The sequence below is a fragment of the Bufo bufo genome, chromosome 2, assembly GCF_905171765.1.
Source record: "Bufo bufo chromosome 2, aBufBuf1.1, whole genome shotgun sequence".
Classification (NCBI taxonomy): Eukaryota; Metazoa; Chordata; class Amphibia; order Anura; family Bufonidae; genus Bufo; species Bufo bufo.
In genome coordinates this window covers 245710157-245724230 of record NC_053390.1, presented here as the reverse complement: position 1 = coordinate 245724230, position 14074 = coordinate 245710157, and the positions used below count along the sequence as shown (strand labels likewise).

The 14074-nt window shown below is 44.7% G+C and overlaps 1 protein-coding gene across 2 annotated transcripts in view; it reads right to left on the bottom strand.

Annotated features, from left to right (window-relative positions):
• The window catches only part of ARVCF (ARVCF delta catenin family member), a 357246-nt gene that overhangs the window by 208214 nt on the left and 134958 nt on the right, over window positions 1-14074 (bottom strand). The window contains exon 1 of one of the 2 annotated variants that reach the window (XM_040416315.1): window positions 1408-1515. The exons of the other annotated variant lie outside the window; for it this stretch is intronic. The gene's annotated coding sequence lies outside the window, so the exon portion shown is untranslated. Of the gene's footprint in view, window positions 1-1407; window positions 1516-14074 lie in introns of those variants that run through there. 2 annotated transcript variants of the gene reach the window in all.

Genomic DNA, 14074 nt, shown 5'->3' with positions numbered 1-14074 from the left:
CCTCAACTTGCTGCAGGACCACTTTATGGGCCAGTTTGTGGAAGCTCCCACTAGGGGCGATGCTCTGCTGGATCTGGTAATTTCTAATGGTGCAGAGCTTGTTGGATATGTTACTGTTCGAGAAACAATAGGTATTAGTGACCACAATATAATTATATACCCACTAAACTATAAAAAGCAAACTCTTTCAGGCAGAGCAAAAACACTGAATTTTAAAAAGGCTAATTTCCCAGGGCAGCATTTCAGGGCATAGACTGGGAGCAGCTACTGTCACATAATAATACTGACGATAAATGGGAGAGCTTTAAATCTACTAGGGCTGCAGTAAATGATTATTTTAGAAATTGAGTATTCTATTGATTATTTTTTAATTGATTAATAGAGTACTCTAAAAAGAAAAAATTCATTAATAGACTGTTTTACTTTATAAAAACTCATCAGGCCCCCTGCCATCAGTCCCCAACACCCTTTGTTCCCCCAGTGCCATCAGCTCAAATATCCCCCAGTGCCTTTAGTATACCGATACATTCACAAGACCAAAACAGGTCCGCAAACAGGGATACCGGCTGTGTCCGTTCTGCATTTTGCGGAACGCACACGGTCAGCCCTATGATAGAAATGCCTATTCTTGTCCGCAATTGAGAACAAGAATAGGACATGCTCTATATTTTTGGAGGGGCCGTGTAACAGAACTATGGATATGTACAGCACACGGTGTGCTGTCCGCATCTTTTGCGGCCCCATTAAAATAAATGGGTCCGCACCTGTTCCGCAATTAGTGGACCCAAAAATCCGGTGGTGTGAATGTACCCTAGTACTGTGCGATCCTGTGAGAGGAGGGGAGGTCAGCATGGGGCCTGTCACGGACACACGCTCACTAGTGGCTGTCTAGCCTTATATGCTGCCAACAGAGATTCGGATTGAGGTGCAGGGTTACTAGATTCTGCAGCCCTCAGGTAGGGCACATCTAGCTGGTACACCATAATACTGGGCACCTCTACAACTACTGACCAGAAACAATAGGGCACTAAGGACAGTGCTATCTATGCCAGTGCCGAATTTTAATTAGCATGGAAAACGCTGAGTGAAGAGTACCACATGCAAGGCTGTACTTGTCATACACACAGATCGCCATATTGCTTGCCATCTCCAGAAGACCAGCTTAGCAGCCTGTGACTTGCAAACAGAGAGCATAGGTCCAGACACCATGGCTCTCAGCCTGAGCACCGGTCTCCTCCACAGGATGGTGCCATCTTCCTTCCCTACACATAAATGCCAGCAGTGGCCCCGCTGGTACATTACAACCAGACCTAACCAGCCATGAACGGCAACATCCCGTTCACATTGTCATACAGGAAGGCGCTAGTCACCTGGTGGCATTTCTTCTTGAGCTGAGACGCGTCTTACCAGACTCCGCACTCTTCTGGCTGCGTCAGGGCACGTTTTCTGCTCTTGATCTCGGTCAGCAAAGGAGGAGGAACACTGAACTGGTGTCACTGGCCGCCTGATAGACTGGCTCTGAGATCCAGTTTCCAATTTCCCGCTCCGGGTCCTTGCTGTGAGCCTGAGGTGTCCTGCACACTGCCTGCACTGTGCGGACTACAGCCTAGGTGTCCGTATAACTGCCTGCTCTCCGGTACTGAACATTGTAGTTGAAGGCTAAAGGGAGACCCTGCCATGATTGGAGTACACAAGCAGTCAAAGGACATTGCAGGTGACCACGGGTGACCATGGAGCGGTGAGTAATAGCAAGCGGTTCACTCCTGCTCCATGGTCACATGACACAAACGAATCCTTGATGCAAAAAATTTGCATCGAGGATTTTTTTGTGTCGAATTACTCGATTCAATTCAGTAATCGTTTCAGCCCAAAAATCTATAATGAGTAATTGCACTAAAAAATTTAATCCTTTAGGTAACAAGTATAAATGGCTAAAATTAAAAACCCCATGGCTTACAGCTACTGTAAAAATGGCAATAAATGACAAAATAAATCTGAGGGGGTCAGATGTAGCCTTTGAAGTTTACAAAGGGCTTAATAAAATCTGTAAGAAGGAGATAAAATTTGCAAAAATACAAAATGAATAGCAGGTGGCAAAAGAGAGCAAAACAAATCCTCAAAAAATCTTTAAATATATAAATGTTAAAAAACCAAGGTCTGAACAGGTAGGTCCCCTAAATAATGGTAATGGGTCACTGAAGATAAGGAAAAGGCAGAGTTACTAAATGGGTTTTTAGCTCTGAATTGTCAAGGTCTTACCTTATCCTCACGGTGGCGCCATTTTGGACATGTGCAGACTGCAGTCTCTTATAACCTCTGAGTGCATCATCACTTGCCTGCTGACTGGGCGTCGCACAGTGATGATGTGGCAACACCTGACTATATCAGTCTGCTCAGGCTTCAGGTTCATTGCCCTTCCGTTTGTTCTCCAAGGTGCATCTCTGCCATTCTGAGCTCCGTGTGTGTTCCTGTGTATGATCCAGCCTGGCTGACGTTTACTCTGGCTCTCGACCCCGCATTGGCAGACTTTGGATCTGACCCTGGCTTGGACGACTATCCGCTTTGGATCTGACTCCGGCTTGGACGACTACCTGCATTGGACCGGCTTCTTTCTAACCTCGCTGTCCCTGATGAATGTTTATTTATGTTCCTTTAAATAAACGACTTTATTTTACCTGCGTTGCATGTGGTTTCCTGGCTCCCGTGACATTACGCAAGGGACATGAAATGAATCCTGCCGATGCAGGTACTCCCACGCTCCCTATGCTGGTCTCCAGGCTCGATTAACAAGATCACCTTTTGGGTCAGTTTGCTCAGGCGTTGCAGACGTTGCTTGAACGTAACGCACACCTTTCTCCTGGTGCTGCTGGGCTGGTAGTTCCTCCTGCGGCTGCTCCCATTGCCACTCCCTCTCCTGCAGTTGCAGCTGAGGTCCCTGTTTCCAGAGGGATGACTGGTTCAGCCCCCTTGCCGAGCCATATGGGGGTGAACCGAGTCAGTGTTGTGGCTTCCTAAACCAAGTGGGCATATATTTTGAGATGGTCCCTCAGGCGTTTCCTTCTGACCGGTCCAAAGTGGGCTTCCAGATTTCGTTGCTCTCGGCCTGGGGGAATCCCTTATGGGAGAACGATAAACCTGTGATACGCGATTACCCGAGTTTTGTTGCCTCCTTTCGTAGGATATTCGATGTACCTGCTCATTTTGCCTCTGCTGCAAAGCAGCTCCTGTCCATTCAACAGGGCATACGAACCGTAGCTGAATATGCCATTGAATTCCGTACCCTGGCTGCAGAGGTGGGTTGGAATAATGAGGCACTGGTGGATGCCTTCACGCATGGTCTTTCTGATGCATTGAAGGACGAGGTTGCGGCTAAGGATCTCCCTGATGAGCTGGAGGCTCTCGTTTCCTTCCTCATTTTAATCGATACCAGGCTCAGGGAGATGCCTTCGTTTAAGGAGCGCCTGCGGAGGCCTCCTACCAGATTGGCTCTTATGTTTACTTTCCCACCCATTCCTCCCTCACCTTCCACGTCTTCTGGGGATGGTGCGTCTGGCAGTGAACCTATGCAGCTGGGATTCACGCGCCTTTCTGAGGCTGAGCAGGCCTTTAGGAGGAGTGAGGGCCGGTGCCTGTATTGGGGTCTCAGTGGGCATTTCCTGAAGTCATGCACGACTTGTCCGGCAAACGCTCGCACCTGTCCTGTCAAGGGCAGATCTTGGGTGGAATTTCCTAGTTCCCGGCTTCCCGTAAAGATAAACCGCTGATCACAGTTGTCCTCTCCTGGACAGAGGGCACAGTGGTTACTTAAGCATTGGTGGACTCCGGTGCTGGCGGTTATTTTATTGACAGTACATTTGTTGCTGCAAATTCCATACCCCTGCAGCCTCGTGTTACTCCACTGGCCATTGAGGCCATTGATGGGAGACCTCTGCGACCAGCGCAGGTTACCCACAAGACTGTTCCAGTCAATATGGCAATTGGAGCTGTTCACAGGGAATCTGCCTGTTTTCAGGTTATTTTGTCCCCGCACTACTCCCCTTCGTGGTTTTGGGGTTCCCTTAACTTCAGCGGCACAATCCGACCTTTGATTGGCAGTTGGCCGAGATCCTCTCTTGGTCTCCACAGTGTGGCGCTGTTTGCATAAATGGGCCTGTTAAGGTACTCTGTACCTCCTCGGATTCTGTGTTGCCTCCTGAATATCTTGAGTATCTGGATGTATTTGAAAAGATGCACACTAGTGCCCTTCATCATCATCGTCACTACGATTGTGCTGTAGATGACACCCTCGTGGAAGGGTTTATCATCTTTTCCGTTGCGGAGAATAAGGCGATGGAGAAGTATGTTGCGGACGCAAGTCCACTTCTCCAGTGGGTGCTGGCTTTTTCTTCGTAAAGAAAAAGGAAGGCGAGTTGAGACCTTGCATTGGCTATAGGGGTATCAATCGCATCACTGTCAAGAATGCATACCCAATTTCGTTGATTACCAAATTGTTGACCTAAGGGCAGCATATAACCTCATAAGGATCAAGGAGGGTGACGAGTGGAAGACCGCGTTTAACAACAGAAACGGTCATTATGAATATCTGGTCATGCCTTTGGGCTTGAGCAATGCGCCCGCTGTCTTCCAGGAGTTCATTAATAATGTTTTTTATGATATGTTGCAGCAATGTGTGGTGGTCTATTTGGATGACATCTTGGTTTATTCGGACTCCATTGAATCACACTACCTGGATGTCAGACGGGTGCTTCAACGGTTACGTAGGAATGGGCTTTTCTGTAAGCTTGAGAAATGTTAATTTCACCTGTCTCAGGTTGCTTTCTTGGGCTATATCATTTCTGCTGAAGGGTTCTCCATGGACCCTCAGAAGGTTTCTGCAGTTCTGCAATGGCCTCGCCCGATTGGTCTCTGTTCCATTCAGTGTTTCCTTGAGTTTGCCAACTATTATCGGAAATTTGTCAAGAACTTTTCCGCATGGGCCAAACCCATCTCAGATCTGACTAAGAAAGGCAGCGATCCCCACAATTGGATGCCTGCTGCTTCCCAGGCTTTTGAGGGCCTCAAGTCTGCTTTCGCTTCGGCTCCGATTCTGTCTCATCCCAATACTGGTTTGCCCTTTGTTCTAGAGGTGGATGCGTCTGAGACAGGAGTAGGCGCCCTCAGCCCGCAGCTTTGGACACCTGATGGACCATTGCTTCCTTGTGGGTTCTACTCTAAGAAGCTGTCTCCAGCAGAATGCAATTACGAGATTGGAGACAGAGAGCTCTTGGCTATCATCCTGGCTCTCAAAGAGTAGAGATACTTGCTCGAAGGTTCTGTGGTTCCGGTTCTCATTCTTACCGACCATAAGAATCTGACATATCTCTCGAAGGTCAAGAGGCTTACATCCCGTCAGGCTAGATGGACCTTATTCTTGTCTTGTTTTAACTATGTGACCTCCAATTTGCCCGGCTCCAAGAATGTTAAGGCTGATGCCTTATCTCGCCAGTATTTTGAGTTGTCCAGGGAGGACTCTGTGCCGACACCAGTCATACCTTCCAATCATAACTTGACCTCTCCTTTTGGGGAACGGATCTTGGCTGCTCAGTCCAATGCACCCACGGTGAGACCTGCTGGCAAATGTTTTGTGCCTGAGGGGTTGCGCATCAAGCTGCTGTGCATGTACCACAATTCAAGGACTGCCAGTCATCCTGTTAAGAACCAGATGTCCTGGGCTGTTTCCTGTCAGTTCTGGTGGCAGTCTCTCCGCACTGATGTTGCCGCGTATGTGGCTGTGTGTTCTGTCTGTGCATCCCATTCCCAATGGGAAGCGTCCCTGGTCTCACCTGGCCATGAACTTTACTGTGGAACTTCCTGCATCCCGAGGTTACACGGTTATCCTCATGGTTGTCGATTGGTTCTCCAAGATGTGCCACTGTGTTCCATTTAAGAAGCTGGCCTCGGTGTTTGCCAGGGAGGTCTTCCGTTTACACGGGTTGCCTAAGGAGATTGTCTCAGACCCCGAGAGCCAGTTTGTCTCTAGGTTCTGGTGTGCCTTTTGTTCTCAGTTGGGTGTTCACCTCTCCTTCTCCTCAGCCTACCATCCGCAGTCTAATGGTGCCGCTGAGTGTTACAACCAAGCCCTGGAGCAATTTCTCTGCTGCTATATCTCTGACCATCATGACAATTGGGTTGATCTGCTGCCCTGGGCTGAGTTTGCCAGGAACTCTGCCATTAACTCATCCTCCCGAATGTCTCTGTTTATGGCGAATTTTGGTTTCCAGCCCTCTGTGTCGTTCTTGCCACAGGACATTTCAGCTGTGGAGGATCATCTTCATGCCCTCCGTTCCTCTTGGGTGCAGATTCAAGAGTTGTTATGGGTTTCTGCTCAGCGTCAGAAGCTCCAGGCTGACCGGAGGTGTATGCCTGCTTCTCTGTACCGAGTTGGAGAGAAGGTGTGGTTATCGACTCGTAATCTCAATGTTCCTGCTCCGAAACTGGACCCCCATTTTGTTGGACCTTTTCGCATCCTCCGTAAGGTGAACCCGGTTGCCTATGCCCTTGACCTTCCTCCTGGAATGCGTATCTCCAACGTCTTCCACATGTCGCTTTTGAAGCCACTGGTTTGCAATCGCTATACCACCTAACTTCCTCGCCCTTATCCCATTTCTGTGGGAAATCATGAGGAGTATGAGATTAGCAGCTTCCTGGATTCTCGTCTGCTCCGAGGTCGAGTCCAACTCCTGGTTCACTGGAGAGGTTATGGTCCTGAGGAGCGCTCTTGAATTTCCTCGGCTGATGTTCTCCGCCCGCCCTTCTCCCTGCTTTCCATGCTTGCTTTCCGCAGAAACCGTTTTTTGATCAGCGGAGGAGGGGCAATTGAGGGGAGGGTACTGTCAAGGTCCTACCTTATCCTCACGGTGGCGCCATTTTGGACATGTGCAGACTGCAGTCTCTTATAACCTCTGAGTGCATCATCACTTGCCTGCTGCCTGGGCGTCGCACAGTGATGATGTGGCAACACCTGACTATATCAGTCTTCTCAGGCTTTAGGTTCATTACCTTTGTGTTTGTTCTCCAAGGTGCATCTCTGGCAGTCTGAGCTACTTGTGTGTTCCTGTGTATGATCCGGCCTGACTGACGTTTCCTCTGGCTCTCAACCCCGCATTGGTCGACGTATACGCTTTGGATCTGACCCTGGCTTGGATGACTACCCGCTTTGGACCTGATTCCAGCTTGGACGACTACCTGCATTGGACTTGACCGGCTTCTTCCTAACCTCGCTGTCCCCGAAGAATGTTTATTTATGTTCCTTTAAATAAACAACTTTATTTTACTTGTGTTGCATGTGGTCTGGTTTCCTGGCTCCCGTGACATGTACAGTACAGACCAAAAGTTTGGACACACCTTCTCATTCAAAGAGTTTTCTTTATTTTTATGACTATGAAGGCATCAAAACTATGAATTAACACATGTGGAATTATATACATAACAAACAAGTGTGAAAAAACTGAAAATATGTCATATTCTAGGTTCTTCAAAGTAGCCACCTTTTGCTTGGATTACTGCTTTGCACACTCTTGGCATTCTCTTGATGAGCTTCAAGAGGTAGTCCCCTGAAATGGTCTTCCAACAGTCTTGAAGGAGTTCCCAGAGATGCTTAGCACTTGGCCCTTTTGCCTTCACTTTGCGGTCCAGCTCACCCCATACCATCTCGATTGGGTTCAGTTCCGGTGACTGTGGAGGCCAGGTCATCTGGCGCAGCACCCCATCACTCTCCTTCATGGTCAAATAGCCCTTACTTTCAAAGTTTTCCCAATTTTTCGGCTGACAGACTGACCTTCATTTCTTAAAGTAATGATGGCCACTCGTTTTTCTTTACTTAGCTGCTTTTTTCTTGCCATAATACAAATTTTCTAACAGTCTATTTAGTAGGACTATCAGCTGTGTATCCACCTGACTTCTCCTCAACGCAACTGATGGTCCCAACACCATTTATAAGGCAAGAAATCCCACTTATTAAACCTGACAGGGCACACCTGTGAAGTGAAAACCATTTCAGGGGACTACCTCTTGAAGCTCATCAAGAGAATGCCAAGAGTGAGCAAAGCAGTAATCCAAGCAAAAGGTGGTTACTTTGAAGAACCTAGAATATTACATATTTTCTGTTGTTTCACACTTGTTTGTTATGTATATAATTCCACATGTGTTAATTCATAGTTTTGATGCCTTCAGTGTGAATCTACAATTTTCATAGTCATGAAAATAAAGAAAACTCTTTGAATGAGAAGGTGTGTCCAAACTTTTGGTCTGTACTGTATATACAAAAGAAGAGAAAGGAGCTGATATCTATGGTGCTGGGGCTGTTAGTACATCCAGTTATATACTCAATTGGCTAACTGTAGATATGGTCCAATCTAAGTTAACCCCTTAGGGACGCATGATGTACCGGTACGGCATGTTTCCCGAGTCCTTAAGGACCTATGACGTACCGGTACGTCATGAGTTTAAAATAAGATTGCGGTGCCCCGGGGGTTAATCCGAACGGGATGCCGGCTGAAATCATTCAGCCGGCATCCTGTCACAACGCCTGTATCGTATCGGCGATCGCAGCAAACCGCAGGTCAATTCAGACCTGCGGTTTGCTCCGCCTTTAGCCGATTCTGATCCCCGCGGTCTCTGACCGCGGGGATCAAACTTTAAAATGCCCGAAATTAAGTTTTATTAACCCCCCCTGCACCCCTGAATGATATTATGTGGGCGGGTGGTGCAGGGGGGGTGTCGCAGGCGGTGCGGGAGGCGGGCGGTGCGGCAGGCGGGATCGCGATCCCCCGCCCGCCTCCCCTTGAATAATCGTTGGTGGACAGTGGTTATACCAGGGTGTCAGCACATTGCTGACACCCTGGTATAAACGGCTGACATCGGTGATGCGATGTCAGCCGTTTAACCCTTTCCATACAGCGTTCCGTACGGACCTCTGTATGGAAAAGGTTAACAGCCCAGGGAGCACCCTCCCTCTCCCATCAGGGGGCTGCTGTGCCTTTGCAGCCCCCCGATGGGAGAGGGAGAGAGCCCCCAGACAGCCCCGTCCTTACCCTTCCCCGTCTGCGCAGTTGTGGCTACAACTGAGCAGACTGGGAAGGTTCCCATGGCAACAGGACGCCTTCTCAGGCATCCTGCTGTCCATGGTGCTGAACAGATCTATGCTAAAGGCATAGATCTGTTCAGACAAAGTGTAAGTAAAATACAGTACAGTACCCTATATAGTGTACTGTACTGTATTATACAGACATCAGACCCACTGGATCTTCAAGAACCAAGTGGGTCTGGGTCAAATTTCTTTCAAAAAAAGTTAAGATAAAAAAAACACATTTATCACTGAATAAAAAAAAATACACTACACATATTAGGAATCGCCGCGTCCGTAACGACCTGATCTATAAAACGGTCATGTTACTTTCCCCGCACGGTGAACGCCATAAAAATTTAAAAATAAAAACTATGAGAAAATTGAAATTTTGCCCACCTTACTTCCCAAAAAAGGTAATAAAAGTGATCAAAAAAGTCGCATGTACGCCAAAATAGTACCAATCAAACCGTCATCTCATCCCGCAAAAATCATACCCTACCCAAGATAATCGCCCAAAAACTGAAAAAACTATGGCTCTTAGACTATGGAAACACTAAAACATGATTTTTTTGTTTCAAAAATAAAATCATTGTGTAAAACTTAAATAAATAAATAAAAAGTATACATATTAGGTATCGACGCATCCGTATCAACCGGCTCTATAAAAATATCACATGACCTAACCCCTCAGGTGACCACCGTAAAAAATAAAAATAAAAACGGTGTAAAAAAAGCCATTTTTTGTCATCTTACGTCACAAAAAGTGTAATAGCAAGCGATCAAAAAGTCATATGCACCACAAAATAGTCATCTCATCCCGCAAAAAATGAGACCCTACTTAAGATAATCGCCCAAAAACTGAAAAAACTATGGCTCTTAGACTATGGAGACACTAAAACATTTCTTTTGTTTTAAAAATGAAATCATTGTGTAAAACTTACATAAATAAAAAAAATTGTATACATATTAGGTATCGCCACATCCGTGACAACCTGCTCTATAAAATTACCACATGATCTAACCTGTCAGATGAATGTTGTAAATAGCAAAAAAAAAGTGCCAAAAAATCTATTTCTTGTTACCTTGCCGCACAAAAAAGTGTAATATAGAGCAACCAAAAATCATATATACCCTAAACTAGTACCAACAAAACTGCCACCCTATCCCGTAGTTTCTAAAATGGGGTCACTTTTTTGGAGTTTCTACTCTAGGGGTGCATCAGGGGGCCTTCAAATGGGACATGGTGTAAAAAAAAACAGTCCAGCAAAATCTGCCTTCCAAAAACCGTATGGCATTCCTTTCCTTCTGCGCCCTGCCGTGTGCCCGTACAGCGGTTTACGACCACATATGGGGTGTTTCTGTAAACTACAGAATCAGGGCCATAAATAATGAGTTTTGTTTGGCTGTTAACCCTTGCTTTGTAACTGGAAAAAAAATATTAAAATGGAAAATCTGCCAGAAAAGTGAAATTTTGAAATTGTATCTCCATTAAATCTTGTGCAACACCTAAAGGGTTAACAAAGTTTGTAAAATCAGTTTTGAATACCTTGAGGGGTGTAGTTTCTTAGATGGGGTCACTTTTATGGAGTTTCTACTCTAGGGGTGCATCAGGGGGGCTTCAAATGGGACATGGTGTCAAAAAAACAGTCCAGCAAAATCTGGCTTCCAAAAACCATACGGCGCACCTTTCCCTCTACACCTTACTGTGTGCTCGTACAGTAGTTTACGGCCACATATGGGGTGTTTCTGTAAACAGCAGAGTCAGGGCAATAAAGATACAGTCTTGTTAGGCTGTTAACCCTTGCTTTGTTAGTGGAAAAAATGGGTTAAAATGGAAAATTAGGCAGAAAAATGAAATTCGCAAATTTAATCCCCATTTGCCAATAACTCTTGTGCAACACCTAAAGGGTTAACAAAGTTTGTAAAATCAGTTTTGAATACCTTGAGGGGAGGGGTGTAGTTTATAGAATGGGGTCATTTTTGGGCGGTTTCTATTATGTAAGCATTGCAAAGTGACTTCAGACCTGTAGTGGTCCCTAAAAATTGGGTTTTTGTAAATTTCTGAAAAATTTCAAGATTTGCTTCTAAACTTCTAAGCCTTGTAACATCCCCAAAAAATAAAATATCATTCCCAAAATGCTACAAACATGAAGTAGACATATGGGGAATGTAAAGTCATCACAATTTTTGGGGGTATTACTATGTATTGTAGAGAAACTGAAACTTTGAAATTTGCAAATTTTTCAAGATTTTTGGTAAATATGGTATTTTTTTATGCAAAGAAATTTACTTTTTTGACCCAATTTTAGCAGTGTCATGAAGTACAATATGTGACGAAAAAACTATCTCAGAACGGCCTGGATAAGTCAAAGCGTTTTAAAGTTATCAGCACTTAAAGTGACACTGGTCAGATTTGCAAAAAATGGCCAAGTCCTTAAGGTGAAATAGGGCTGAGTCCTTAAGGGGTTAAATAAGGTAAATGAACAAGGCTCCGAGTCCAGATGGATTACACCCAAGAGTTCTTAAAGAGCTCAGTTCAGTCATTGCTGTGCCTCTGTTTATAAATTTTAAAAGATTCTCTAGGTACTGGTACAATGCCAAGTGATTGGCACAAGGCAAATGTGGTGCCCATATTAAAAAAAGGATCTAGGTCCTCCACAGGTAATTATAGACCAGTTAGTTTAACTTCTGTTGTGGGAAAAAATGTTTGAAGGACTCTTAAGGGACTATATACAGGAGTATGTGACTGTAAATAATATTATAAGTGATAACCAACATGGGTTTACCAAGGACAGAAGTTGTCAGACTAACCTGATTTGTTTTTATGAGGAGGTGAGTAGTACTAAGCCTGGACAGAGGGGCGGCTGTGGATGTAGTGTATCTGGATTTTGCAAAGACTTTTGATACTGTCCCTCATAGACATTTAATAGGTAAAGTAAGGTCTATAGGCTTGGAAAGTATAGTTTGTAATTGGATTGAAAACTGGCTGAAGGACCATGTCCAGAGAGATGTGGTCAATGATTCCTATTCAAAATGGTCCCAGGTTATGTGGTGTACCCCAAGGTTCATTGCTAGGTCCTCTATCATTTAATTTATTTATTAATGATATCGAGGACAGGATTAATAGCACCATTTTTATTTTTGCAGATTACACTAAGCTGTGTAGTACTGTGCAGTCTATGGAAGATGCCAATAAAATACAAGCTGACTTGAACACTGAGTGATTGGGCATCCACTTGGCAAATGAGGTTCATTGTGGATAAATGTAAAGTTCTGCATCTTGGTAGTAATAATCTCTGTGCTTCATATGTCCTAGGTGATGTAACACTGGGAGAGTCACTTATACAGAAGGATTTGGGTGTCCTTGTAGATTGTAAATTAAATAACAGCATACAATGTCAATCAGCTACTTCTAAGGCTACCAGGATATTGTCATGCATTAAACTAGGCATGGACTCGCGGGGCAGGGATGTATACTACCACTTTACAAAGCGTTGGTGTGGCCTCATCTGGAATATGCAGTTCAGTTCTGGGCACCAGTCAATAGAAAGGACGCACTACAGCTGGAAAAAGTACAGAGGAGAGCGACTAAACTGATAAGGGGCATTGAGGGTATTAGTTATTAAGAAAGATTAAAAGAATTGAATGTATTTAGTCTTGAGAAGAGACATCTAAGGGGGGACATGATTAACCTATACAAATATATAAATGGGCCATACAAAAAATACGGTGAAAAACTGTTCCATGTCAAATGCCCTCAAAAGACAAGGGGGCACTGCCCAAAAAAATTTCAGTCTCCAGAAGCGTCGAAAGCTACTTTACTGTAAGAACTGTGAATCTGTGGAAAAGACTTCCTCAGGACGTGGTCACAGCAGGAACAGTGGACAGTTTTAAAAAGGGTTTAGATAAATTCTTAAAATTAAATTAAATTACATTAATGCTTCTGGAAATATGTAGAAATCTGAGTCTCACTTCCTTCTGGGATTCGCGTCCCCACCTATCCCTTGGTTGAACTTGATGGACTTATGTCTTTTTTCAACCGTATTAACTATGTAACTATGATTGTCCTTTCCTTTTTTTTTATATTTTGTGTTTTTTTAAGAAGTATTTGCCCCTTCCAGATATCTTCTATAGTTGTACACTGAATGGTTTCTGATATAACATGTGGGAGCACATACATACATACATTATTACATTTTAACTGCATTTATATAAAAGAGTTCTTCAGGTTCAAAAGTAATTTTTTGTGACAAGAATACCACAAACACTACATATATATGCCCAGTATACTTGTTTTTCATGTCAGCACCTCCCTTTCCTTTTTCTCAGCTTCACTGTGTCCTGGCAAGATGTTTACATGCAGACCTTCCTGTTTTCATTAGCTTACTGTCGAGTTTTCTAACTAAATCTAGCGTGCTTTGCTCCATAATGTTTCAAAGGTATCAAGGAGAGGGGCCATGACTACTGCAGGGGGAACTTTGTGGCAGGTGGAGCACGCCTTCAGGAAAATTACAAAGGAATTCCTCTAAGAAGTTCTGAATTAATAACTAGCAGTTTGAAATAAAGGTCCAGATGGGTGTTGCCAGTTGGGGGTGTGTACCTGCACAGTTTGACATTATTCAGTTAGGGCTGCCAGTGTCAGACTGTGCAGGGACACCCCCTTCCAACTGGTACCATCCATTTGGACCTTCATTGCAATCATTAGCAATGTATTTATAACTTCTTGCAGGAATAAGAAGGGAATGGCACATCATAGAGTTAGGGCTCATACACACGAACGTGTGCCGCCCCGGCTCGTATTGCGGCCTGCAAACAGCTGGTCCGCAATATACGGGCCCTGGCCGTGTGCATGAGCTATTGAAAAAATAGATACTCCAGAATTGTTATTACATGGGGGATGCAAGTAGTTACTAAAACAGACATGTCAGGAGAGGTGACAGCTCCTCTTTAAAGTTAAATGTATCCTAA